At 43.6% G+C, this 26,864-nt stretch overlaps 1 protein-coding gene across 6 annotated transcripts in view; it reads left to right on the plus strand.

The window, feature by feature from the left end:
* The first annotated feature begins 23,426 nt into the window (after positions 1-23,426).
* Positions 23,427-26,864, plus strand: part of MTUS2 (microtubule associated scaffold protein 2) — a 577,843-nt gene continuing 574,405 nt past the window's right edge. For 5 of the 6 annotated variants that reach the window (XM_055317370.1, XM_055317369.1, XM_055317373.1 and 2 more), the window contains exon 1: positions 23,432-23,667. The gene's annotated coding sequence lies outside the window, so the exon portion shown is untranslated. Of the gene's footprint in view, positions 23,668-26,864 lie in introns of all 6 variants that reach the window. The other variant, XM_055317371.1, reaches the window with a different exon arrangement.

A 26,864-nucleotide genomic window follows, 5' to 3' on the forward strand; every position in this document is an offset into this window, starting at 1 on the left:
AACTTTAAAATAAGTGTAATCTCTATTCTTGCACTTTTGCTTATCCCTCTATTAAATGAATTTGAGCCAGATCACCTTTGGGGTCTTCTTAACTTTTAAAATTCTACATTCTACAAATGTCATCATCTTTATTGATCCATTATAAGACACCTCCATTGTAAATAATAATATTATTAATATAATTCCTTTACTTGCTGATATTTTTCTTATAATATTTTTGTTTATTCCAGGAGTGTTAAATTAACTTTCATCATCTTCCTTTAAGTAGAGAAGAGTAGATGAAATTTCTTCCATTTTAAGGATTAGGAAACAAGAAACAGCAGTTCATAGATAAGGGTATGGTACATTTAATTTTGTCTACTTATGCTGAAGTGTCTTGTCCCTTTTATAATAATCAAACATCAAACACTATTAGACAACCATGTTGTGAGGATTATTGTCAAACAGGAAATTTTATGTTTATCTAAAGTATGTCTATGGTGTAAGGTCTATTTGGTTACTTAGTTGTGCCAAGGTTTTAAAAATAGTTAAGATAAAGTGTGAGCATAGGAACTTAATAATGAAATCTAAGATCTGTTCAAGAGTGAGAAGCAATTACTATTTGCAATTTAATTAGGAAAACACAATTAAAGGAATAAAGAGTGTCTATTCTCCTGCTAAATATTAAAGTTCGCCTCAAAGGAAACCCCCATGTGAAATGTAGTTGTGGCTAATTAGCTGGAGTACCTGGGTCTGGGACAAGTGCACTGCTCAGGGCTAGACAATGAACTCCTCAGGGACCAGAAACCAGTGATCATTTAAAAAGCAAACACTTAGAATCACAAAACTGAGACCGTGCCTGTCTATTTCACAACATGTAATGCCCTCCCCTGTATTTTCTCTTGACATCCGATTTGTAGTTGCTTAGAAACATCACACACTTGGGCTTATTAATAAAGGATTGTTGATATGTTGACCCTGAACTGAATCCAAGGCAAAGATGACCACTCTCCGCAAACAAGCTAAGTAAGCTCCCAAGGTGCTGTGGGCCATAAGTTGAGTCCTTGGGGGCAGAAGGTCTAGCCTCCTGACCCTGGGATAGGATGACAAGCTCAGGTTGAGGATCACATGTTCAGAACAGCTTGATGCTGGGAAAGAGCCCAAGGATAAAAGTCAAGTGTCTTGGGTTCTAGTCTTCTAGATTTGGCTCTGCCACTTTGAACTGACTGTAAGATTCTTTACTTCTCTCGGCCATGTTTATTTCACCTGTAAATAGAATGAAGCAGTCACTCTCCAAGGGTGTTGTAGAGATGTCACAGATTTGGCATTGGGAGAATATAAAGGTACAACGTAAAGTTGGCATTCTTCATTCAGAGCAAATCTGCATCCAGGGAAAGGGATTTTCTTTCCCATTCCATCTGCTTATCTGACAAGTACGTTCTATAGGATCTGCCTGGGTTGCTGTTTGGTCTTTACTTGGTCCTTTTGGTGGGCATTGCTGCCATCAGAGAGTGGGTTGTCAAATCATTTATTCTCATTTTAGTATTGAGTGTTTACATGTGCTAGGCACTGTGCTGGGAGCTGGAGATACAGTCATGGACCAAAACCCCCACAAAAATTCTGCCTCTGTGGACATTCTAGTCAGACAATATATAATACATTAGGTGTTGGTAATAGTGGTCTGAGGAAAAATAAATATGGTTAAAAGATTGGACCCACGTGGGGAGGGGTGGTTGCTCTTCTAGTTGGGGAAGGCTTCCTTGATAAAGTGACATCTGATCTGAGTTCTAAATGAAGGATAGAGGGTATCCTCAGTCTGGGGCAAAAGCAGTCCAGAGGGGTGGAAGTTAAAGACAAAGGTCCTGAGGGGAGAGTAAGCTTGGGTGTTCAAGAAACATTAAGGAGTCCAATGTGGCTGGAATGAGGAGGCAAAGAGATTGGGCAGTGGAGGTGGTTTCTGTTTTGATGGTGGAAGGATCATGGGGGAGTTGTTGCCCCTTTACTGGAGAGCACACAGGTAATTGCACAGTCTGGATTTAGGGGTCCCTATGTTAGCACTGGCTGGACTCAGAGAGTAGGACTCCAGAATAGCCCGACAGGTATGTGACTAGCACAGTCCCACAGGGCCGCACACTCCAAAGGGGTCCCCACTTGGCTTTAAGGCTCTGTTGTGGTCATTTTGAAATGCTACTTTTATCTTTGCATTTGTGGTCTTCGAGTAAAGTTCTGTAGGCCAGTGGTACCTGTACCAGGGGCTTGGAGCCTCTGTTCATGCACAGTTCTTCCCCTTGCTGCCTCTTACCACCCTCGGTTGGGTGCTGGGTAATCCAGCTATCCTCCCTGAGGCTGGAGTTTGGTTGTGGGAGGGCCAGCAGGGGCCAGGCTGCACCCTCTGCCTGTCACAGGTTGGGGCAAGGATGGTCTGCACCCACCCCACAGTATTCCTTGGCCTGAGGGAGCTGATACTAAATAACAAAACATAAGGTGACAGAGAGACTGCAGAAGAATGGAAAAGCTTTCTTCTTGGTCTTTGAACAAAGAATCCCTATTTCTATTTTGCAACGGCCCCTGTTAGGCTTCTTGGTCAGGACTAGTGTCATCCCTCTGGGCTAGGACGTTGTTCTAAAACTCAGTAAACATCTTGGTGCAGTCCTGTGGGTTCTATTGCCCTCTGCTGGGCAAACTGGGCATTAGCTCTCCCTCAATATGTGTGAAGAAAATGCTTCCAAATAAATTCAAAACCCTTTTGAGAAAATAGTTTATTTTTATTTTTATTTTTTTTTAGAGAAAATACTTTAAATAATCATTGATGTTCTCCCTCTGGGATTTTGAAGGCTGTTGCAGGTTTGAACAGCCAATTCCCAAGTGAATTGCCTTGTATGTAGGTAAGTTTTGTTTTAAAATGAGCTATCAGGGCAGCCTGGGTGGCTCAGCAGTTTAGTGCCACCTTCGGCCCAGGGCAGGATCCTGGAGACCCAGGATTGAGTCCCACGTCGGGCTCCCTGCATGGAGCCTGCTTCTCCCTCTGTGTCTCTGCCTCTCTCCTCTCTCTCTCTCTCTCTCTCTGTGTCATGAATAAATAGATAAAAACTTTAAAAAAGATAAAACGAGCTATCATAAAACCTTAGTATTCAGGTGTAAGATGTGAAATGCAGCAGAGACCACATTTTGAACAGTGGGTGATTCTGTTTTATTGGGGCATCATGTAATATTAATATGTATGAAATATTCCTTACAATAAAAAATTTTTGGAATGGACCTATATGTTAATAGTAACTTTGTTCAGAATTTAAAGAACCCTAATTACTCCCATTTCCAAGTTCTGCATTCTGCATATCTGGAAATTTCTCATTTCATTGGACATAGGGAGACTATTTCCTTAGTGTTTGTAATACATCAATAATTTAATATTTAGCCATTAAGTCAGTGCTTCTAAGATAGACTCTCTTTTTGGCAAAGATGGTACCAAAACCATAAGAAAGAACACGGTTAAAATTGGTGGACCTCTGTTGTCTTTAGCTATTTTACTGTGTGTGTGTGTGTGAGAGAGAGAGAGAGAGAGAGAGAGAAAGAAAGAGAGATGTATGTGGAGCATAAGTGAAAGGTGATCATCCTCTGTGTCCTATTGTGTAAGGCCAGGTGTCATTAACACAATTAAAGGCCCCGTCTACACGGTACCATGTGCGGATTATGGCATCTGGATATGGTCATCTGACTCATCTCATTCAAATTTCACAGCAACTTTGCAAGAGAGGTATTATACTTCCCATAGAAAACCGAGCCTCACTAAGTTTAACTTACCCAAGATCGTTAACCTAGTAACTGACAATTTGGACTCAGTGCCGGAGCTGTCTGACTCCAAAGTCCCATATCCTTCACTATGCAATGTGACTGCCTCAGAAAGGACTCTAATCCTGACTATATTTGCAGAGAATTACTAGTAGGGACATAGCAGATTGTGCAGTGGGAGGGCAGGTTACAAGTTACAGATGGCAAAATTACAGCCCCAAGGAATGAAGTGACCTGGCCCAAGGCTGGATATTAAGGAGGAGAGCTGGACTTAGACCCCAGATCCCCTTAGCTCTAGTTCAGCACACTTTCTGATATGTTGCATTGCCAGAATAGCTTAGTTTAGAAACTGGAGATAATGTATTTTATTTTCACTTTCCCATCTCTTAGTTGGCGGCATTTGGGCCCTCTAGTAACTACTACTAGGTAGATATAGTGAGATATATAAAAGAATGACCTATACAAGATTTTGAATGAATGAAATACTGGTCAGGTCTAACTGAGAAAAGAAAGAGAAAAGAAGTTGGCCAGATAGGCAACCCACTGTCATGTTAGTGTCACTCAGTGCAACCTTCCAGTCAGTTGATCAATCAACATTTACTGAGCATCTTCTATGAGCCAAATACCAAAGGAGGTGCTAGAAAAACTAGAAGTAACTGCCAATGGGGGATTCACATTCAAATGGGATGAACAAACATGTAAAGGAAAGTACATAGCAGTGCAAGTCCTCCAGGCATGCTGCCATGGGATTAGAGAGAGAAGAGCACCAAATCCCACGTGGGAGAATCAGAATCACTAAGGGACAGGCGTCCACTCACACCAGGGTACCTTCAATATAGCAATGCTATTCACACAACATTTTTCTGGTTTTTTGAACGATGAAATGAGCATCCTTCAATTCCAACTTGGGCAAACAAGAGGATCTAAAATAATCCAGGAACTGGAAGGAGCAAGAACTTTTTGGAAGACATTAAATTATTTTGGTTAATAAGATACAGAAATGTGGATTATTAGAAAAAATGTGGTGAATTTAAATTGTCTAGTGGGATTGAACAGCAAACGAAAGCTCAATTTCAGCTTGGTTAAACAGAGTAATTGGAGTTGTTAAATTGGTATGCTAATTTAATTAAAATTTTAAAGCAAAAACAAACATGTTAGCTAAAAGTGTGACTATTATGTAATCTTAATAAGTTTTCGGTTTAAACATTTTTTCCAATTAGAAATAGGATTAATTTTAGGGCTCTCAGATACATTACACTGAACTCAGGAAAAAAAGCAAGAAGATCTAGGAATGATTAATATATCTCACTCATTCCAGATTGATTACAGAATTACCTATCTTTTAAGTCTTAGAAAAACAGAAAATGAAATTGATTATTAAATCTCAGAATTGGGAAAGATTGTTTAGGTTCAAAAGTAGTATATGTTAACAGAGAAAAAATGTACAAATTTAATTAAAAATGAGAGTTTCCTTATGTAAAGTAAACACTATCAAAATACCAGACAAACATGGGGGGGGGAATAGTCACAGCAATACACTAATAATTATATAAAATTAATTATAATTGTTTATAAAGATTATATAAGTTAGTAATTACAAGAAATTGATCAGAAATTCTCTAACACCCTGATAAATAGATGTGTCAGTCAGCAGATACTACAATAACACTGCAAAACAAATCTCTTTAAAACTCAGTGGCTAACGATAGCATTTATTCTCTCGTAAGTCTGCTAGCCAACTCTGGTTTGATGGCTTTAGGTTGGACTGGGCTAGGTGACCCAGCTTCAGGGTGCAAGTTCATGGGGCTTGGCTCCAGGATGCAAATTGGGTACAGGTCTATTCCAAGTGTCTGTCATCACTCTAAGACCAATATGATTTCTCAGGCTGGTTCTGATGGTGATGACAAAAGTGCAAAATAAGCCAATCTGAGCAAGCACAGTTAAAAGCCTTTTGAAATTGAGTCCCTTCTTAAAAAAAAAATATGTCTTTATTAACACCAAACCCCTTTTTAGTTTTATGTTTCTCTGTCTTTACTTTTTATTTTTATTTTTTGAAAGTTTATTTAATTATTTTAGTAATCTCTACACCCAGCATGGGGCTCATGATCCTGAGATCAAGAGTTGCATACTCTTTCAACTGAGCCGTAAAGCCTTTTGCTTTATGTCATGTCCACTAAGACTCTGTTGGGCAAAGCAAGTCAATGTGGCCAAGTGTAATACCATTGGGGAGGGAACGGTATTCTATCCACAGTGAGAGGGAAAGTAAAATTAATCTAAGTGATTACAATGGGCAAAGGAAATAAACTGGTGAATCAAAAAATAGGAAACCCACAATTAAGATCTGGAAAGATGATCAACTTCTTCAGGAATATAAAAAATGGAAATTAAAATTGCAATGGAATAGCACTCATTACTTATTAACAAGAAAAATATTAAAGAAATCCAATTGCTCAATAGTAAAAATTCTTCCCAACAAGAATAACATGAGATCCAGATCGTTTTGCAGATGAGTTCAACTAAATTTCCCAGAAACCAGATCATTCTATCTGACGTAAATTCTTCCAGAGGATGGGAAGAGTGGAAATATTCTTAATGCATGTTATGGCATCAAAACAAGAAAAGAACACTAGAAGGGAAATTACAGTTCATTGTCATTTTTAAGCATGGATGTAAGAATCCTAAACAAAATGTTCTAAACAGAATCTAACAGTGTATAAGAAAGATAGCACACCATAATAAATACCTCCAAGTAGCATGGCTTAAATAAGAAAGGTTTTAAAGTGCAGCTCATCTAGGCTGGTGGGACAGCCCTGCTTCTGTAGGTCACCTAGAGATCTAGGGTCCTTCCACTTTGTTGCCAGGTGTCATTCCTGAGAGCCCTGTGGATCAATGTTGGGCCACTCCCACATTAATGTTATGGTCAATACAATGTGAGGAAATGAGTCCAGGGTAAGCAGCGTTTCCTTAAGTAGGAGCTACCTGGAAGCTGCACCATTACTCCTGGGGTGAATAGAATCATTGGACAGCTCTATGCCCAGGAAGAGGAGGATGCAATATTTTGGAGGCAATTGGCAACCTGTCACATGAGGAATAACTCTAACAAAAGGTGTTTGAGATCCATATTCAGAATATCATAAGATATTCTTGGAGGATATTAAAGAACACCCAAGAAAATGAAATGATGTTCATGTTTTTAGGAGTATTCAATATCATGAAGTTGCTTATTCCCTCCAAATTCTTAAGAGACTCATATGCATTAAAAATTCAAATAGCATTAAGAGGATTGCAGCCATTTTCATTTTATTGCTGTTTTAGCTGTTCCTAATATAATTGCCTGGGGGAATTTATCTTGGGTCTAGCGACAGAAATTATTATTTTGTGCCATTTATGTCATTTAAACAGTCCCATTTGAGGACAAACAGACTTTCAGGGAAAACACAAGAAGAGAAGGTGCAACACTGGGGCAAAACCCAGGCAATCCAGGGGTGCCAGGGTCTTTTAGGGTATTAACTGTGGGAGTGTGTTGTTTAGTCAAATTATAGAAGATAGTGAGATGTCTTGGATGTTACAGCCAAGTGCCAGTCATAGCAAGTTTCAAGAACAGCAGTCCACTAGGTAATCCGTCCTGAAGGGAGGTGGTGTTGATAGTGCTTAAAAACTGTGCATAGTGTTCAATGAACCATGCTGAGAGAGAGAATGATGGATAATAAGGGCCAATTCCAGGAGATTCTGTCAGAAGACAGAGAAGTCTGCTTCTAGTCTCTAGCTCTGCTTTCCCTGCTCCAGATGAAAGCCTTTCCATTCTTCCCAGAGCCAGGTTGGAATTGCAAAGCACGTGGCAGAGGGATGAGGAGCAACTGGGAGGTCCAATCTTGTGTGAGGAGTAGGAGTAGTGTGAGGACCTCCTGGCCTGGGAAGGAGGCAGGGAGGATCTCACTGATCCTTGATGCAGTGGGCTTTTGTTATGAAACCATCCCTTTGCTTCTATTATTATTTTGATCATTGGTTACATTAAAAAAATTGTAGTGAAATATACATAATAATTGTAGTGAAATATACATAAGATACATAATCTAAAATTTACCATCTTAACCATTTTTAAGTGTACAGTTTTATGGCATTAAGTACATTCATATTGTTATGCAACCATCACTACCATCCACCCCCAGAATTCTTTTCATCTTGCAAAACTGAAACTCTGTCCCCATTAAATAACAATGTCTCATTTCCCCTTCCTCCAGCCCCTGGCCACCACCATTCTAATGAATCTGATTCCTCTAGGTCCCTCCTATAAGTGGAACCATACAGTATTTGTCTTTTGTGACTGACTGATTTAACTTATAATGTTTTCCAGACTTTTTCATGTTATAGCATGTGTCAGAATTTCCTCCCTTTTAAAGACCTGAATAATATTCTATTATATATATGTAGTACATTTGATTTATCTATTCATCTATCAATTCATACTTACTGGTTTTTCTATCTTTTTGCTATTTGAATATTGTTGCTATGAACAGGGATGTACAAATATCTCTGAGTCCTTGCTTTCAATTCTTTGGATCTATATCTGGAAATAGAATTGCTAAATCATATGGTAATTCTGGGTTTTGTTTGTTTGTCTGTTTGTTTGTCTATAGCAGTATAGGAACTGCTATACTGTTTTCTATAGCAACTACCCCATTTTACATTCCCACCAACAGTGCACAGGCTTCCAATTTTTCCACATCCTTGCCTCTGGTTACATTTTATGTGACAAAGTATACCACTGCAACATAACTGCTTTATTTTAAAGACCATCATAGCTGGTTTATTATTTTTTCTTTCCTTCTCTCAAGCATTTATCCTATGTCACGTTTTTCGTATCAGAAACCCAGGACTTAGCAGAATTATGGTTTTGGGGGATGGGTGCAGAGATAGCCAGCCAGGCCACCAAGAATAAGCCTTAATATTTATACTCATCATGAATTATATTATTATGGCATTTTGCAAAGTATAAAATGCTTTTTATATTCATAATCTCTTTGATTCCTGTCCTACAAGGGGGATTATGCATTTGTTATTATTCCCTTTATAGATAGAAAAACAGAGCTCCCAGAAGCTAAGTAAATAAGTGGGAAATATCAGAAAGGGAGACAGAACATGGAAGACTGGAAGACTCCTAACTCTGGGAAATGAACTAGGGGTGGTGGAAGGGGAGGTGGGCGGGGGGTGGGGGTGACTGGGTGGCCAGCACTGAGGTGGGCACTTGACAGGATGAGCACTGGGTGTTATTCTGTATGTTGGCAAGTTGAACACCAATAAAAAATAAATTTATTATTAAAAAAACCCCTGCTTAGGTTGTATAGCCAATGTCGAACTGGAAACAATACCTTCTGATTTTTGAGACTTTCAGTGCTTTTCCTATTACACTAAGAGAATCCTCTGGTTTCCTCCACAGGGACCAATGTCATTGTTCTCCTTCCAGAAATGTGGGAGGACTGGCCCAAACACTTAAAACTGCTGTGAAATATAGAATTAACATCTGTTTGTGGACCTCTGTCGATCCTCTTGGTCTCACCATTTGCTTCAGCTGCTGTTGCAGCCACCAATTTCACAAGGCTTAGACCAGCTTTACTTCAATATAGTCAGAAACCAACTCACCTTTATTCTTCCCTGAGCATCTCTTGTTTTCCTCCCTGAAGGAACTTCTTGCATTATGGCCTGGGGTACCTGTAGGGACATTGCATCTCTCACACATGCACACTCTGGAAGAGCAGGTGAGTTAAAACTCATAGTATCACCTTTGGCCAAAAAGGAAATGGAAGCCAGCAAATAAAGAGAATCTCTGTTTCTTTTTCCAGGAGGACATATCTGAGATGCATTCCATAAAATGTTGTTCTGGCAAGATCTAGTACCACTTACCCTTAGCAGTGGCCAACCCAGTAATGCATTCATTATTAGTTTTCTTGTTCTACAATTCTTTTCCATATAATTGCTTCTGAGAATCACTTGCCCAATAAACTCTCAGGACACAGCCCCCCCCCCCGCCCCCCCGCCACCGGCTCTGGTTTCAGGGGATTCCATGCAATTCTGGAAGTGAGCTGATCTTCAGGATGGGATTGGGCTGGGTCACTTTTTTTCATCAGACAGCGATAAGGACACCATTGCTAGTCTAAATTGAGAATGACAATCTTGACATGCAGTCAGTAGTCTGACTTGCAGTAGAAACAAGCATGGGAAATGTGGTATATTTAGTGCTTACCAGTTTGGAGCAAAAATAATTATGAATATTGTGGCAGAAAAACAGGAGAGATTGAGAGGCACCTGGTGGCTCAGTGGTTGAGCTTCTGCCTTCGACTCAGGTAGTGATCCCAGGGCCCTGGGATCGAGTCCCGCATCAGGCTCCCCATGGGGAGCCTGCTTCTTCCTCTGCCTATGTCTCTGCCTCTCTCTTTCTGTCTCTCACGAATAAATAAGTAAAATCTTAAAAAAAACCCCAAAAAACAAAGGAGATTTAAAGCACAGCTTCACCTGATTTCTCATGTCAGACCCTACTGAGAAACAGGTGGGGTCTGGGATTTGAGATAGAGATATTTGCATGGGCAAGAGGGAAACTTTTGAACCTCCAGACTTTCTGGAACTATCTGGACTGCTAGAAGGAGCCCCCTCCTTCTTGCTGGAGGGCAGAAGTTTCTGCTTGCTTGATTGCCAGTAAAAATTTCACCTAAGGCAAATGGCTCACAGAATTCTGCTATACTCCTTAAGATCCACTGACACCATCTCTGCAGTGCCCCCAAGCTGGTTTCCAAAGTCAACCCTCAGTTCAACCTGAGCAGAAAAATAGCACACAAACACATGTTGTTTTTCACAGTGGTATATGTGCTAAATGATTGCTTTATGTGTGATCAATAGCCAGAGTGTATTGGTCCAGGAACCATGTGGTAGAACCAGATCCTCTTACCAACACTCCTAGTGACCCACTCATAATTTGTGCTTCCTGTGAAACCTTGAACTTTGCAGTATTAGAGGCCCTGATTCACTGTAATAGTTCTACTGATCTTGAAGCTACAACTATTATATGGTCACTTTGAGATGCCCTTGGCAATAGGCCAGCAGGGGAAGGAGTTACTGTTCTGGCAGGAGGTCCTAATAATCATGGTTATCACCAGGAGCTGGCACTGTTGCTGTGAGTGCAAAAGGGATTATGTCTGGGATGTGGGAGAATCACTGGGCATCTTTTGGTGCATCCATGCCCAGCAATAGCAACAAGTGGGCAAGTCTAGCAGTCATGGCTTCACACAGGCAAAAGCAACAAAGGGGCAAGCCCCTTAGGGAGGAGGAAGGTCAGGGGTACCTCATTGTGTAACCAACCTAGCCCAGTCAAAGTCCCAGCAAAGATAAAGAAAATCTGGAATGGTAATTAGAGGAAGAAGATGCTAATTATCAGTGACCTTCTAGGAAATGCGTGCAACCAAAGAGACCATACTTTGTTCCACTAATTGACTTGTATGAAGTCTTCCTAGAGATTGCTGCTGGCCACCACTGTGAAGGGAAAGGGAATGCTGTGATCGACTGGACTTCCTGGAAAGCATAAGAGATGTGAGTGGTGCCATGAGATATAGCTCAGATGCATTTTATAAGAACCCAGAAAGATTGAGCATAAGTCCTCTGGAGTAGTGACTAACTCTATAATGAGTCTAAAATTCAATATTGGTATATATTGTGAAATGATCACCACAATAAGTCTAGTTAACATCCATCACCACACACAGAGTTACAAAACTCATTTTTCTTGTGATGAGAAATTTTCAGATCTAGTCTCTTAGCAGCTTTCAGATATGCAATACAGTATGATTGACTGTAGTCACCACGCTGTACATGATATACCCAGGACTTATTTATTTTATGACTGGAAGTTTGTACCTCTTGATCCCCTTTCCCCAATTCCCCTACCCTTGGCAACCGCAATCTGTTCTATGAGCAATTTTGTTGTTGTTGATATTGTTCAACAATGGGCTTTAATGTTGGTTTTCTTTCTTCCTTGGTCTCTTTGTTGCTGTCCCTTGGGATCACCTCCCGAATAAACTACCTGTGCATAAGACTCTCCTGTCTTGCATTTAGGAGAACCTGGGCCATTATGACATAACTTGGTGCATAGTTAATCTCAAAAAAAAAAATAAGAGAAATAGACCAGGGACTAAAGGAAAAAGACCACCAGAGCCAGAATAGTAAGCAAGTACTCAATGATAAGCAAATGAGTAGGCTGCCCACAAACTAGGGTTTACACTCTTTTGGAAGTGGTAGGTTAGGTTTGTGGTAAGTAGGTAGGTTAGGTTAGTGGTAGGCAGTAGGTAGGTTTGTTTAGACAGGAAGAGATATTGTAACTAAGACATCTGCATAAGGCCTCTAAGGTCTACCTCGTTGTAAAAAGGCCCACCCATCCATAAAAGAAATCCAGAAGGAAACCAAATACAATTTCTAAATGAAAAATTATCAAATATAGGAGGAAATCACTAATAGTCAGAGTAGGCAGAAAAAGAAAATAATATTATTAGATCCTTGAGGAGCTTCAGGTATTAGAATATAGTCAAATATATAAAACATTGAAGTATTCTTAACAGGTTTACCAAAAATAGGCAGATAATTGAAAATATGAGATAAGATTATAAAATAAACATACATTTGAAAAGGATCTGACTAGAATTTGAAGAAATAAAAATAGAAACATTAAGAAATGAAAAAGAATCAAAAAGAACATTAAGAAAAGTTTAAAGAATGAAACTGATGAACAGATGCTACTGATGAGAGATGGGTCAGCTGGAGTAGAGGTGTGAAGGAATGTAAAGGATCAGGACAGAGAGGAGAGAGCAGAGAGGAAAAGAAATGGTTAGTCAGAAAAACAGACTAAGAGACACCAGAAAAAGAAAGCGTAACATGCATTCAATTGGAATTCCAGAAGGATAGAATAGGGAAAATCAATATTAGAATATAGTATTGCAGAATATTCCAAAATTAGTAAAGGACAAGAATTCTTACATGCAGGAGATACAATAAATCACAAGCAAGAGGAATAAAACAAAAGCCACACCTAGACATAAAGAAGCAAACTGCAAAACAACAAAGATGATGGGAAGATGTTAATGGGATGAGCACTGGGTGTTATTCTATATGTTGGCAAATTGAACACCAACAAAAAATAAATTTATATATATATAAAAAAGTAGATGGAGAGGAGATAGGTCATGTTCAAAGGAGTAACAACTGGAGTGGTAGCTGGCTTCACCGTAGCAGCAATGGAAGCTAGAGAGAAAGTAACTGATAACCTAGAATCATAGGTGTGAATAACAACTGTGCAAGGATGGGAATGAGATAAAGATGTCTTTAGGAGGGGTGGCTCAGTCTGTTAAGCATCTGCTTTCAGCTCAGATCATGATCCCAGGGTCCTGGGATAGAGCCCTGCATAGGGCTCCCTGCTCAGCGGGAGCCTGCTTCTCCCTCTCCCTTTGTTGCTTCCCCCTGCTTGTACTTGCTCTCTCTCTGTCAAATAAATAAATAAATAAATAAAATCTAAAAAAAAAAAAAAGACGTCTTTAGGAAACCAGACTGCGAAGTGTTTATTGCCAATAGCATTCACAAAGGAATTTGTGGTGATGTACTTCAGAAAGAAGGAAATTGATCCCAGAAGGAAGATCTCAGATTCAAGAAGGACTGGTAAGCAAACATTGACTATAAAATAATAATAACACTGTCTAATTTGCATTGTAAAAACTCCACTGAAATATTGCAGGGTATCATATGGGTAGGGAATAGAGTTTAAGTACTCAAAAGTCCTTTATTGTTCAGGAGAAGCATGGAGACATAAAAAATTAGAATTTCTAGTTACCTGTACATATTACAGGTTTAAGGATAACTACTGGAAGAGAAAAAAAATAGAGTGTGCTACTTCTGTAGCACGAATAATAAAACAAGGAAAAATTTCCCTCCATCAATCTAAGGAAGACAGAAAAAAGAAGATGCAAAAAAAAAAAAGGCCTAAGACAGATAGAAAGCACAAATTTTTGGCAGAAATATGTTCGACTCTATAAATAATGATAAAATTACATAATAATTGAGGATGCCTGGGTGGCTCAGCGGTTGAGTGTCTGCCTTTGGCTCAGGGCATGATCCTGGGGTCCTGGGATTGAGTCCCACATTGGGGTCCCCATGGGGAGTCTGCCTCTCCCTCTGCCCATGTTTCTGCCTCTCTCTCTGTGTCTCTCTGAATGAATAAGTAAAATCTTTAAAAAAATAATTACATAATAATTAAATAAGTAAGTACTTAAATGAGGTGTATTTACAAATGAAAAGATAAATGTTGTCAGAATGACTAGAAATAATCAGAAATTGCAAATTTATAGGGAACATATCTAAGACAACACAGAAAGGTTAACAGACAGTAAAAAGATACGTGATTGTTATTAACCCAGAGGAAGTTTCTATAGCAATATTTATTTCAGAAGAAAATATATTTTAAGGTAAAAAGTATTAGTGAGAAAGATAGCCACTATTTACTTAAAATATATGATTTAGTAGGGCTATCTAATGTTTTGAAATTTGTTTGCGCCTAATAACATAGCTTCAGAATATATAAAGCAGTAACTGATGGGATTGTAAAGGGAAATGGACAAATTCAGTATCATAGCGGGGGATTTTAATGGTCCCCTTCAATAATTGAGAGCTCTTTGGAGACACGATATTGGAAAAGATGCAAAACATTTGGACTCAAAATTTAAAAGCTTGACCTAGTGAACACACATAGAACCCTGAACCTACAGAAAATCGGCATTCTTCTGAAGAACATTGTGTATTTATGGAAAGGTTACAAGCCAGATCTACATCAGTTTCAGAGTTGGTATCAAACAGACCGTGTTTTCTGGCCACAATGCAAGTAAATTAGAAATGAACAACAAAAAGGTATCTAGGAAAGCTTCATCTATCTGGAAAGTAAAAAGACACACCTCAATAACTCATGGGTCAAGAAAGTGATCCAAACGGAAATTAAGAACTTATGCGATTTAATGGTCTCAAAAGTACTGCATATAAGAATGTGTGGGGAATTTATTCGAAGAAAGAAAGACAAAATATCAATGAGCTAAGCGTCGAACTTGAGAAGTTAGGTAAAGGGCAAGAGAATAAACCCAAAGAACACAGAGGAGAGGAAATAATAATCAGAGCAGAAATTAATATAATTATAAAATAAAATACAATAGAATCAACAAAGTGAAAAGATGTCTTTTTTTTTATAAATTAATTTTTATTGGTGTTCAATTTACCAACATACAGAATAACACCCAGTGCTCATCCCGTTAAGTGTACCCCTCAGTGCCCGTCACCCATTCACCCCCACCCCCCGCCCTCCTCCCCCTCCACCACCCCTAGTTCATTTCCCAGAGTTAGAAGTCTTTATGTTCTGTCTCCCTTTCTGATATTTCTCACACATTTCTTCTCCCTTCCCTTATATTCCCTTTCACTATTATTCATATTCCCCAAATGAATGAAAACATACACTGTTTGTCCTTCTCCGGTTACTGTGGCCAAGTTCAAAAAGGGTGTTGCCTGAGTTCTCCTCTGGGATTTTGATGGAATCTTGTCTCACATTTAGATCTTTCATCTATTTTGAGTTTATCTTTGTGTATGGTGCAAGAGAGTGGTCCAGTTTCATTCTTCTGCATGTGGATGTCCAATTTTCCCAGCACCATTTATTGAAGAGACTGTCTTTCTTCCAGTGGATCGTCTTTCCTCCTTTATCGTATATTAGTTGACCATAAAGTTCAGGGTCCACTTCTGGGTTCTCTGTTCTGTTCCATTGATCTATATGTCTGTTTTTGTGCCAGTACCACACTGTCTTGATGAACACAGCTTTGTAGTACAACCTGAAATCTGGCATTGTGATGCCCCCAGATATGGTTTTCTTTTTTAAAATTCCCCTGGCTGTTTGGGGTCTTTTCTGATTCCACACAAATCTTAAAATAATTTGTTCTAAGTCTCTGAAGAAAGTCCATGGTATTTTGATAGGGATTGCATTATACGTGTAAATTGCCCTGGGTAACATTGACATTTTCACAATATTAATTCTGCCAATCCATGAGCATGGAATATTTTTCCATCTCTTTGTGTCTCCCTCAATTTCTTTCAGAAGTGTTCTATAGTTTTTAGGGTATATTTTGAGAACCATTTGAATGGTAGATGGTTCTCCAACCTTTTATTTTCAGGTTGTAGGTGTCCTTCTAAAATGAGTCTCTTGTAGACAGCAAATAGATGGGTCCTGCTTTTTTATCCAGTCTGAAACCCTGCGCCTTTTGATGGGGTCATTAAGCCCATTCACGTTCAGAGTTACTATTGACAGATATGAGTTTAGTGTCATCATGATATCTATTTAGTCCTTGTTTTTGTGGATTGTTCCACTGAACTTCTTCTTAAAGGGGAATTTTAAGAGTCCCCCTTAAAATTTCTTGCAGAGCTGGTTTGGAGGTCACATATTCTTTCAGTTCCTGCCTGTTTTGGAAGCTCTTTATCTCTCCTTCCATTTTGAATGAGAGCCTTGCTGGATAAAGTATTCTTGGTTGCATGTTCTTCTCATTTAGGACCCTGAATATATCCTGCCAGCCCTTTCTGGCCTGCCAGGTCTCTGTGGAGAGGTCTGCTGTTACCCTAATATTCCTCCCCATGAAAGTCAGGGACTTCTTGTCTCTTGCTGCTTTAAGGATCTTCTCTTTATCTTTGGAATTTGCAAGCTGCACTATTAAATGTCGAGGTGTTGAACGGTTTTTATTGATTTTAGGGGGGGATCTCTCTATTTCCTGGATCTGAATGCCTGTTTCCCTTCCCAGATTGGGAAAGTTTTCAGCTAGGATTTGTTCAAATACATATTCTGGCCCTCTGTCCCTTTCGGCGCCCTCGGAAACCCCAATTAAACGTAGGTTTTTCTTCCTCAGACTGTCATTTATTTGCCTTAATCTGTCTTCATGGTCCCTTAATTGATTGTCTCTTTTTTCCTCAGTTTCCCTCTTTGCCATTAACTTGTCTTCTATGTCACTCACTCGTTCTTCCACCTCGTTAACCCTCGTCGTTAGGACTTCTAGTTTGGATTGCATCTCATTCAATTGATTTTTAATTTCTTCCTGATTGGATCTAAATTCTGCAGTCATGAAGTCTCGTGAGTCCTTAATGCTTTTTTCTAGAGCCAGCAGTAGCTGTAGAATAGTGCTTCTGAATTGGCTTTCTGACATTGAAGTGTAATCCAGATTTTGTAACTCTGTGGGAGAGAGGGCTGTTTCTGATTCTTTCTTTTGAGGTGAGGTTTTCCTTCTAGTCATTTTGCTCAGTGCAGAGTGGCCAAAAACAAGTTGTATTGGAACACGGGGGGGTATCACTGGTCGGTCTAGCTGGTCTTCTGGGGGAGGGGCCTGCTGTGCTGATTTTCAGGTGTTAGCACTTGGGGGAGCTGCTCTGCCCCTGCCTGCTGCCGGGCTCAGCGGGGGTTGTTTACCCCGTGGGGCCCCAGGAGGAACAGCAGCAGTTGCTATGGCAACTCTGGAAGCCTGGATTCAGCCTCTGCAGGAACTATGGGGCTCGGGGCTCTCGGCTCTCCGTCCGCAGGGCCTGGAGGCTCCGGGGCGGGGCCGCTGATCTGCTCAGCTCGGGGCAGGAGCGTCCTCGCTGTCCTGGGCCCTCCCGGCCTCTGCCTGTCCCGGGGGAGGCCGGATCCTGGGCTGTGTCCCGGCGCCCTGTGCTCCGGGGCCTGCGCTGGTGGATTCGCGCTCCCGCCCCGCAGCCCCCTCCGCGGAGCCGCCGCCCGAGCCCCTCCGAGCTGCTCCGGCCCCGCCGTGCGCGCTGCAGCCCTTAGGGAGCTCGGCGCACTCTCCCGGGGCGCAGGTGTCTGTTAGTGTCCCCGGGAGCCCGAGGGCGTCCCCGCCCTCCTGGGTCCTGCTCCAACTCCCTGCGGGCCCCTTTCCGCCCGGGAAGGTTGGTGCAGCTCCTGCTTCTCCGGGACGGGGCTCTCCTGTCCTGGGGACACTCGCCCCGGCCTCAGCCCGGCTCCTCGCGGGGCCCCTCCCCCTCGGAGGCCTTTTGTTCCTTAATTTCTTTTTCCCCTTCTTCCTACCTTGATAGAAGCGGGAACTCTTCTCACTGTAGCATTCCAGCTGGTCTCTCTTTAGATCTCAGGCTGAATTCGTAGATTTTCAGGATGGTTTGAAGGTTATCTAGGTAATTTGGTGGTGACAGGCGATTTGGGGACCCTGCTCTTCCGCCATCTTGCCCCTCCCCCCTCGAAAAGATGTCTTAAGAAAGACAAAAGGGAGACAGATCTTAGGCAGGATGAACTATAGAAAAAAAGGCACATCTACCCAATATTGGAAACAAAACAGATAAGACTACAGAATTAGCAAGTGTTTAAAATTAATAAGAAAATACGTTAACTGACCTATGCTAGTTGTGGAGGACACAGAGATGGGTGGCCCTGGCTCCCCTTCAATGAAGGGTCTGGTGCCCCACCTGCTGGGGATGCTGTGAGCGGCTGCCTCCAGCTGGCTCCTTCAGTGCCAGCAGAGAGCCCTCTAACCCAAGAGCACACCTTCTTCAGTGAGTGATATGGGTGCAGACATGGAGATCTGGCCACTTAGCCTACTCTGGGACAACAGTGACCATGTCATATACACATTGGTTGCTCTTAAATATTTAACACCAGGTTACTTGGGTGGGAGGTGGGAAACCCTGGTTTGCAGCGTTTGCCGATTTCTGTGGTGTGAATAACACCCTCGATGATTGCAAACTTCTAAAGGCATACATGTGGAGTTGGAGAGAGATCTCCGGTAGCACATTATCATACAGCATTGCCACCCTGCAGATATGCCAGCTGCAAATAAACTCAAGAACATGAATACAGGTGGCAAAGTAATGAGCATTTATTACCTTTATTTTTAATATCATGTATATAGAATTATAAGTTTATACAAATTTTTTAAACTTTTTTTTAAAGATTTTATTTATTCGCTCTAGAGATAGAGTGAGTAAGCAGGGTGGGAGGGAGCAGAGGGAGAAGGATAAGCAGACTTCCCCCTGAGTACAGAGGCTGGTGTGGGACTCAATCTCATAACCCTGAGATCATGACCTGAGCTGAAATCAAGAGGTGGACACTTAACGGATTCAGCCACTCAGGTGCCCCTGTAAGTTTATATAATTTAATCTTTTTTCTTTTTGAGAGAGACAGGGAGAAGGAGAGAGAGGGAGAGAGAGTGTGAGTGGGGTAAGGAGGGGGAGGGAGAGATTTTTAAGCAGGCTCCACGCTCAGGCTCCATGCCCCAGTGTGGGGCCTGATCTCAGGACCCTGAAATCATGACCCTATAATTAAATCTTTCATAATAGCTGTGTTTAAAAACTGGTTCACAGAATTCCTAGAAATGGAACAATTCGTGCTTGCAAGCTGGTACGAGCAGGCTCCAGTGCATCTCTGTAGGTGCTCCAGAGCTCCGCCAGGGTTTGGCTGAGGCTTTATTGGGCTTGAGTTACAATCTGATTACTCTCTCAGTCCAATCCTGGTTCCTTTCCTTTTTCACAGGCACTGACCCCTTATAATGCCCTGCTATATGGTGAACTGGTTACTGTGCTCTGAATGTTTACAGCCCCCCACATTCAAGTGTTGAAAGCTACCACCCCAATATTGTATTTGGAGGTGGGGCCCTTGGGAGATGATTAGGTCACAAGGGTGGAGCTCTGGAGCACATACAGAGGTGTGCTGGAGCCTGCTTGTGCCACCTCACAAGTGCAAATTGTTCCATTTTTAGGAATTGTGTGAGACCTTAGGAAAGAGACTCCAGAGCGCTCCCTTACCTTTCCCATCCTGTGAGGTGACAGCAAAAGGACAGCTATCTAGGAAACAGGTCCTTACCAGACATCGAATCTGTACCTTGATCTTAAGCTTCCTAGCCTCCAGAATTGTGCGAAATAAATGTGTGTTGTATATAAGCTACTCAGCATATGGTATTTTTGTTGTAGCGGCCTGAATAGACGAAGACACTAGTCTCCTGCCAAGCATCCTTGTGACTTCATCCTTCAAACACCACTCTACCCTTTCGTCCTCTGTCTTTTTCCACTGGCATTTCAGCAATTTGGACTTGTACAAGGCAGATGCCTTTGGCCTATCTACATGCTCCCCAGTCTGGTCAGGCAATGGGAAAACACTCCTGAAACCCACTACAGCAGACATTTATGATGCCCTGCACTCCATCTCCCTGCCCCATAACTCTGATGGACTGGGACTCAGTGTCCACCTCAGAGATGTTGCAGTGAGTCACTCTGTGTTTCTGCCTCAAAGTCTCTGCTAAGGTCCTGGGTGCCTGGTAGTGTGTGCGAGTTAAAGCCCCTAAAACAGTTCAGTTCAGTTCACAGAGAACAGGAGCCAGATGGTAAATGCTCAGCCCCATGCCCTTGCAGTAGACAATTCTGGGAGACCTTTGTGAGCTTCTCAGGGATCTCACTGGTGTTGAGGGCTATTGGTAGAGCAGTAACCTTGATGACACACCTCTATATCGACTCTTCATACTTCCCTATCTCAGTATTTCAATAACAACACTGCTACTTCCCGACTCACCTACTGAAATAATCTCCCTGCATCCAAGTCCTTTTATCAGGTTCTTCTTTGGGGGAGGGATGGAGAAACCTATACAAAGATACATGCTGATAATTTTTTTTCCTCAAAAGAACTCTCTACTCTTCTGTTCACAATTTTTAAAAAAAGATTTTATTTATTTATTTATTTGATAGAGGGAGACAGAATAGCAGGCAGAGGGAGAGGGAGAAGCAGGCTCCCCACTTAGCAGGGAGCCCCTTGCCGGACCCCATCCCAAAACCCAGAGCTAAAACCAAAAGTCAGCTGCCCAACTGACTGAGCCACCCAGGTGCTCCTTCATAATTTCTAAATCTAAGCATAACTAAATGTTAAAATGGGACTTGTTCAGAATAAACTGTTGGGAACTGTCCCAGCTTGGGACCTCTGAGGGGCAGATGCCAAGAAGGATTAGATGTGCAAAGGGATGTTGAGGAAACACCTGTGTATGGTGGTGCAGAAGGGAGGAGGATGTTGGCATGTAAGTGAGGACAGTCTTCAGACTGTGATGCAGGGCTGATGCCTGTGAAAAGATAGAAGAGGGAAAGATTAGGTGGGAAAAGCTTTAGGAATGTAGCAGTATCCTGAGAGAGCCTTGGCAGGGTGATGGGGACTTCTGGAACAGAGGCGGAACATTAAGATCATTCTCTATTAGGCAGAAATGGCTCAGTGCTAGAGCTCCCACTGTGCTCGGCCACGCAGGGGGATGGATGTATGTATGACCTTGGTGCGAGTGCTGTGGTAGATCAGAAGGTGTAATAGCCAGAGGCTGTCAGCTCTACTCTGGAGATATGAATGTCATGCCTCCATGGCTGACACAGAGATGTCTCCACATTTTAAAGATTTAACAAAAATTTTATTTGAGAGAGAGAATGCTCACAAATGGGGAGGAGGGGCAGAGGGAGAGGGAGAAGCCAGCTCTCCGCTGAGATCATGAGTTGATGTGGGACTCCATCCCAGGACCCTGGGATCATGACCTGGGCCAAAGGCAGATGCTCAACTGACTGAGCCACCCAGGCACTGTCCACATTTTAAATAGGGGCATTGCATCATCCTCATGGGATTTACTGAGTAAAGGATCTGCTGTTTAAGGAAAGGGGACAGTGATCCAGAGAGAAAGTTGGCAATGAGAATTATAGGGAGCTGTGAGGGAGCGTGGTGGGGGGAGTAGTCAGCTACTCTATGCAAAGAAAGGCAGCTTCTGGAGAACTACGGGGAGAACTTGGCAGGTTGGGGACGTGCTTGAACCCAGAGATGGCTACTTGAATCCTACATTAGAAGCTTCAAGGAGAGAGACTCATCAGAGCCCATGACCAGCGAAAGGCGGGGAGGTGTGTACTACATGGCAAGTGACCTGTGCTTGTAGTTCAACGGCAAAGTTGTCAAGTGATTTCTGTGGGTCAGCACGGAAGTTAGCTTGGTCAGCCTGCCAGAGCACAGTGACCCCACAGATGGTCTGTGTGTGTAAGACCATCAGAGAAGAGGCTGAGCTGGAAGCTAGGGCCAGCGCGTGGTTCCGGAGAGCTTCCCGGCCTTGCTGTCCTGGCGGAACCGGCCTTCCCAGAGCTGCCTGGGAGGATGCAGAACTAAGAAGGCGAAGAGGTTTCCCTCTCCCATGCAGACTTCTCAGTTCGGGTGGTATCCAGCTGGCAGGTGCTGGGAGGGGAATGGGGAAGGTTTCAGTGGAATGAGACTAAAGTTTTGATTTGGGTTGGGCTGGATTTTTTAACACTGGAGAATCAGCCTGTTTACTAACACTTAACAGCGGCAAGGCAAAGCTGTGAAAACTGTTCTAGATTCTTCCAAAGGGGAAGGGGAGAGCTGATAGAATGATTTCAAAGGACAGTGTGGAAAAAGGTGCTACTTTGCGATCCCTGTCACCAAGTCGTTCAGCTTGTTCAAAAAGCTAACTTGTATAGAACACTATAGGTAACATGGTAGTTTGGAAAAAGACACCCTTAAAAAAACCAAACAAACAAACCGTAAATGGCACAAGGGGCAACATCACGGTTTCATTTTTTTTAATAGTAAACATTTGTTCCACTGCGGTTGAGCCAGAGGAGGAAGTTCTCTGATCTCAGCTGCCTTTTCAAACCTTCCAGGTGCATTCTTAGGGAAGCCGGGAACATTTCAGGTAGGACTGGAAAGGTCTTGGAGAAGTCCTTGCGTCTATTTATGAGAGTGGCCAAGCTCCCTGGAAGCCCGCAGTATCAGGCTCAGAAGCACCGGCTTCTAGAAGGACACACCTGCCTTTTCTGCAGCCATTACCAGAGATTAGCTTTGGGCTCCTTGTGAATCAGGAATCCTACTGCCCGCCCCCCCCCCCCCCCCAAGTTTTTCCCCACTGCCGATCCCAGATTCCTCCTGCTGCCCAGAATTCGAATCTTGTCTGCCTCTTCCGTCCTAAGAGGGAAAACAGCGGATCCCGTTCTCGGACGCCGCCTCGGTCCTACTCCGTCCTTCCCTGGGGCCGCCGGGACCCTCGCGGCCCGGCGCCCCCGCCCCCCGCCCCCCGCCGGCCCCGAGCCGAACGCGGCGCGCACGGAGGCCCCGCGGCCTGCAGAGGGCGCTGCGGCTCCCCGGCGGCGCGGGGCCGGGGCCGGGGCCGGGGCCGGGAGGAGGCGCCCGGGCCCCGGCGTGTGCGTCTCGGGGCGGCCGGGAGGGGGTGCGCGCCTCTGCCGCCCCGCGCCGCCCTCCCGCGCCGGCCCGCTCGCCGCCCCGCGGCTGTCCCCGCCGCCCGCCCCTCGCCAGCGCGGCGCGCTCCGAGCCTCGGGCTTCGCCCCCGCCCCGCCGCCCGTCTTTGTCCGGGCGAGGCGGCCGGAGCCGCGGCGGCCGCGGCGGCCGGGCCGGGCGTGCTGTCGGCGGCGGGCCCCGGGGGCCGGGAAGCGCCCGCCGCGGGGGCGGAGGCCTGGGCGGTGCCCGCGCGAGGTGCGCGCGGGGGCGGGGGCGCGGGCGGGGGCGCGGGCGGGGGCGGGGGCGCGGGCGGCGGGGCCGAGGCGACGGTGCGGGCGAGCGCGCTGCAGGTGCGGGGGCGTCCCCGGCCGCGCCGCCTCCGCCGGCCTCTCTCGGCAAGTTTGTCGGGCCCCCTGCCCCCCGCGGACCTCCGTGGCCGCTCAGCGGAGCCCAGACCTGCCGGTACGTAGAAAACTCGAGCTGGAAGAGGAGGCGGAGGAAGCGGAGGAGGAGGCAAGCGCGGCGGACGCGGCCCGGGATGGAGTCTCCTTGAGGGCAGCGGCGGCGGCTTCGGCGACGCCTTCCTTGGCTCTTCCCACCAGGTGAGCGGCTCCGGGCTCGCGCGGCCCCCCGGGGAGCGCCTGCAGCGGGGCTCGGAGCCGCGCGGGGTTTACCTGGCTCCTCCGTCCGCGCCGCGCTTAGTCGTTCCTGCCCACGCCACCTGCTCGGGCTGAGGTCTGGCAGCGCCTTTGGCGCCTCCGCCGCTGCCAGGTTAAGCGTCCTGTTTCGGGAGGGGGTAGGCGAGCCGACCCGAGTCCTTCCCTCCGCCTCCAGCTTCGGGTGATTTGTCCTGTGTCTTCGTCTCAATTCGGTATGAATGGGTTATTTCCTTTGAGCTTTAGGGTGATAAAGCAGTGAAGCGGTTGCCACATCCATTTTTTTTCCTTCTCATCTGAGCCTGTGCACAGAAGGAATTTCAGGCACAGAAGTGATGCTACTACCGATTCTATTTTAAATACAAACATGGAAAGAAGTGCTCTTGGCAGGGCACCAAAGGCGCCTGTACTCTCTGTTATACAAGTACTTTAAAAAATATTTGCTCATTGGTGAAGTTATGATAGTGATTACCAGAGCATCTGAGGAGAAGGGTTGAAGATAAGTCAAAACTATTCTCAACCCCAACTTTACTTGAAGAGAAGCATGGTCTTAGCTTGAGGGATCCTTTAAGACACTATAGGGAGGGCGCTTCCTTTGAACTCACTAGACAGAATTGCAGAACATTAAAAAATAAAAGAGGTTCTGTAAAGGCTATTGAGAAACTTCGTGGAAAAATTTTGACTACTTATTGATAGAAATAAAAACAGAAGATCCCACAGATCTCTCTGATGGCTTTCAAACTACTGAATGATTTTCTTTTTATATCTGATAGAAACTTAGTAATTATGAGCTATCGGTTATTTTTTTTTAATTTATTTATGATAGTCAGAGAGAGAGAGAGAGAGAGAGAGAGAGAGAGAGAGAGAGAGGCAGAGACACAGGTAGAGGGAGAAGCAGGCTCCATGCAGGGAGCCCGACGTGGGATTCGATCCCGGGTCTCCAGGATCGCGCCCTGGGCCAAAGGCAGGTGCCAAACCGCTGCGCCACCCAGGGATCCCCTGAGCTATTGGTTATTAAAGATCCCTCCTCACTAAAACTTCTTTTATCCCTGGTTATTTTCTTTTCAGGTAAGAAGAAGACAAAAATAGAAAACGTCGGAAATTCTGATGTCTAGGCACCCCCTCTTGTGCCCCCACCTTAGTATTCCTATCTGTTTTTAATTTATATTATCATGGTTTGGGGCGATGCTGAGGCATTTGAAATGTTAAAAGCTCTCTTGCTGATTCTTGTGCAGCCAGGGCTGAGACCCACTGGGGAGCACTGTTCCTTTTAATTTTCTCACCTTTTAGCCCAACATGTGTCTTCAGTGGTGTAAGCTAAATAAAAAAAATAAGTGGTTAAAATTTGGGGGAGGTTATGCCTAGATGGCTCAGTTAGTTAAGCATCTGCCTTTTCTCAGGTCATGATCTCGGGGTGTTGGCATTGAGCCCCACATCAGGTTCCCTGCCCAGCGGGGATTCTGCTTCTCCCTCTTTCTGCTCCTGCTCTCTCTCTCCATCTCCCTCAAATAAATAAAATCTTTTAAAAAATAGGGGGAAAGAAAAACAGTATTGGGAAGATGTGTCGAAGAATTATAGTATGTGCACTTTTGTATTGTATCCAGAGGTCTTCCTTGATTATTTTTTAAGCCTGCAGAAGTCCTTGCTGTTTCTCAGAGACCCATAATTCCAGGTAAAATATGTAGAGGAGTCCTAAGTGGTACATTTCTTTGTGCCGAGGTAATAGTGAAGTTGAGTAGTAGTGTCAGGGTTTTGCTTCTGTGTGCACGAAAAGATAATCCAGTCTTATTTAAAAAATCTAATTAAAAACTTAATGTAGACTAGTAAATTAAATGCAAAAAGCTTTTTATTATTTTTAAGGTTGGAAATAGACCTGGCTTTTGACTCAGGGTTTTCTGTCTACCTTATGTAATTTCAAATATTCAGCTCTTATGGGTGGTTTATGAAGGCTTATGTAAGAACTATGCTTTTTCATACTCTGTTCAACTCCGTGTTTTGGCTATTACATAATTGACACAGTACTAGATTGTTAGAGCCCAAATAGGGGAAGGATGCACAACCCCAGGCCAGCACATGGACTTTTATAATGAATTGTGGCTGCCAAATTAGAGGGAACGGCAGGGATGGAGGTTTGTGAAAGAGAGATAAGAATAGCATCTAGAGGATTGATGTAATAGAACACTGTTAAGCTTAGCGGTTTTCTAGAGATTTTAATGCTGCGCTATAAACCGCTCTAGTCTTTTATTTCTCCCAGCAGAGGCAGATTTACTGGGAAGCTAATGAATCTTAAACTTCAGGGCCCCTCACACAGGTTTCTTCCGAGCCCCTGGAAAGCCACTAGCAATGAGTTCACATGGTCATACCTAATTTTGTGTTTGCATTTTAGATTTTTTAAAAATAAGGATGACACTCTCTCCACCCCCCTGCCTCCCATCATATAAATGTAATGCTCTGCAAACTTGGAATCTCTTCTGGCTCTCAATTATTTTTGAATGTTAAGTTAACTTGTAAAAATGCTTTTTCTCCTTTAACATCTCCTGTCTTCTGAAAAGACAAAATTTGAAATCTGGCCAATGGTGTAGTTGACCTACTGAAAAAGAGCAAAGTGCTATAACCTAGGGCTGTGTGGAGCTACTGAGATCAGGTGGTTACCTGGAGAACCAACTCTTTGCCTTGTGATTTTGCACAAATGGGGCTTTTTTTGGACTTGGGTGTAAGTTGGAGGTGGAGAAAAGCCAGGGGGAGGGGAAGGGAGGAAAGTGGGTTAAAGCCCTTCCACATCTCAGCGGCGGGCTGCTGAGGGGGAGAGAAGAAAAAATTAACTACCAAAGGAGGCTTTGTTAATAAAAAAGTTAATAAGAACAGATAACATCAGCTCCATGAGGAGATCTTTTTGTAAACTCGTTAGGATCTGTCTCTAATATGAATTTTAAACAGAGGGCAAACTCAGGGCTGGAAAATATTCTGTGAGAAACAAGTGCATGTCAGGAGGGACTCACATGAACTGTTGACTTGACCTGTTAGCCTGATTGTGTCCACTGCAGGAATGTTCGAAAGGGGCTTGTTGAGAAGAGGGGAGAATCGTCCCTTTTTCTTTGACATGATTTCTACTTCCTATCTGAATTCAGATGCCTTCAGATCTT

The sequence above is a fragment of the Nyctereutes procyonoides genome, unplaced genomic scaffold (assembly GCF_905146905.1).
Source record: "Nyctereutes procyonoides isolate TBG_1078 unplaced genomic scaffold, NYPRO_anot_genome, whole genome shotgun sequence".
NCBI classification, from domain to species: Eukaryota; Metazoa; Chordata; class Mammalia; order Carnivora; family Canidae; genus Nyctereutes; species Nyctereutes procyonoides.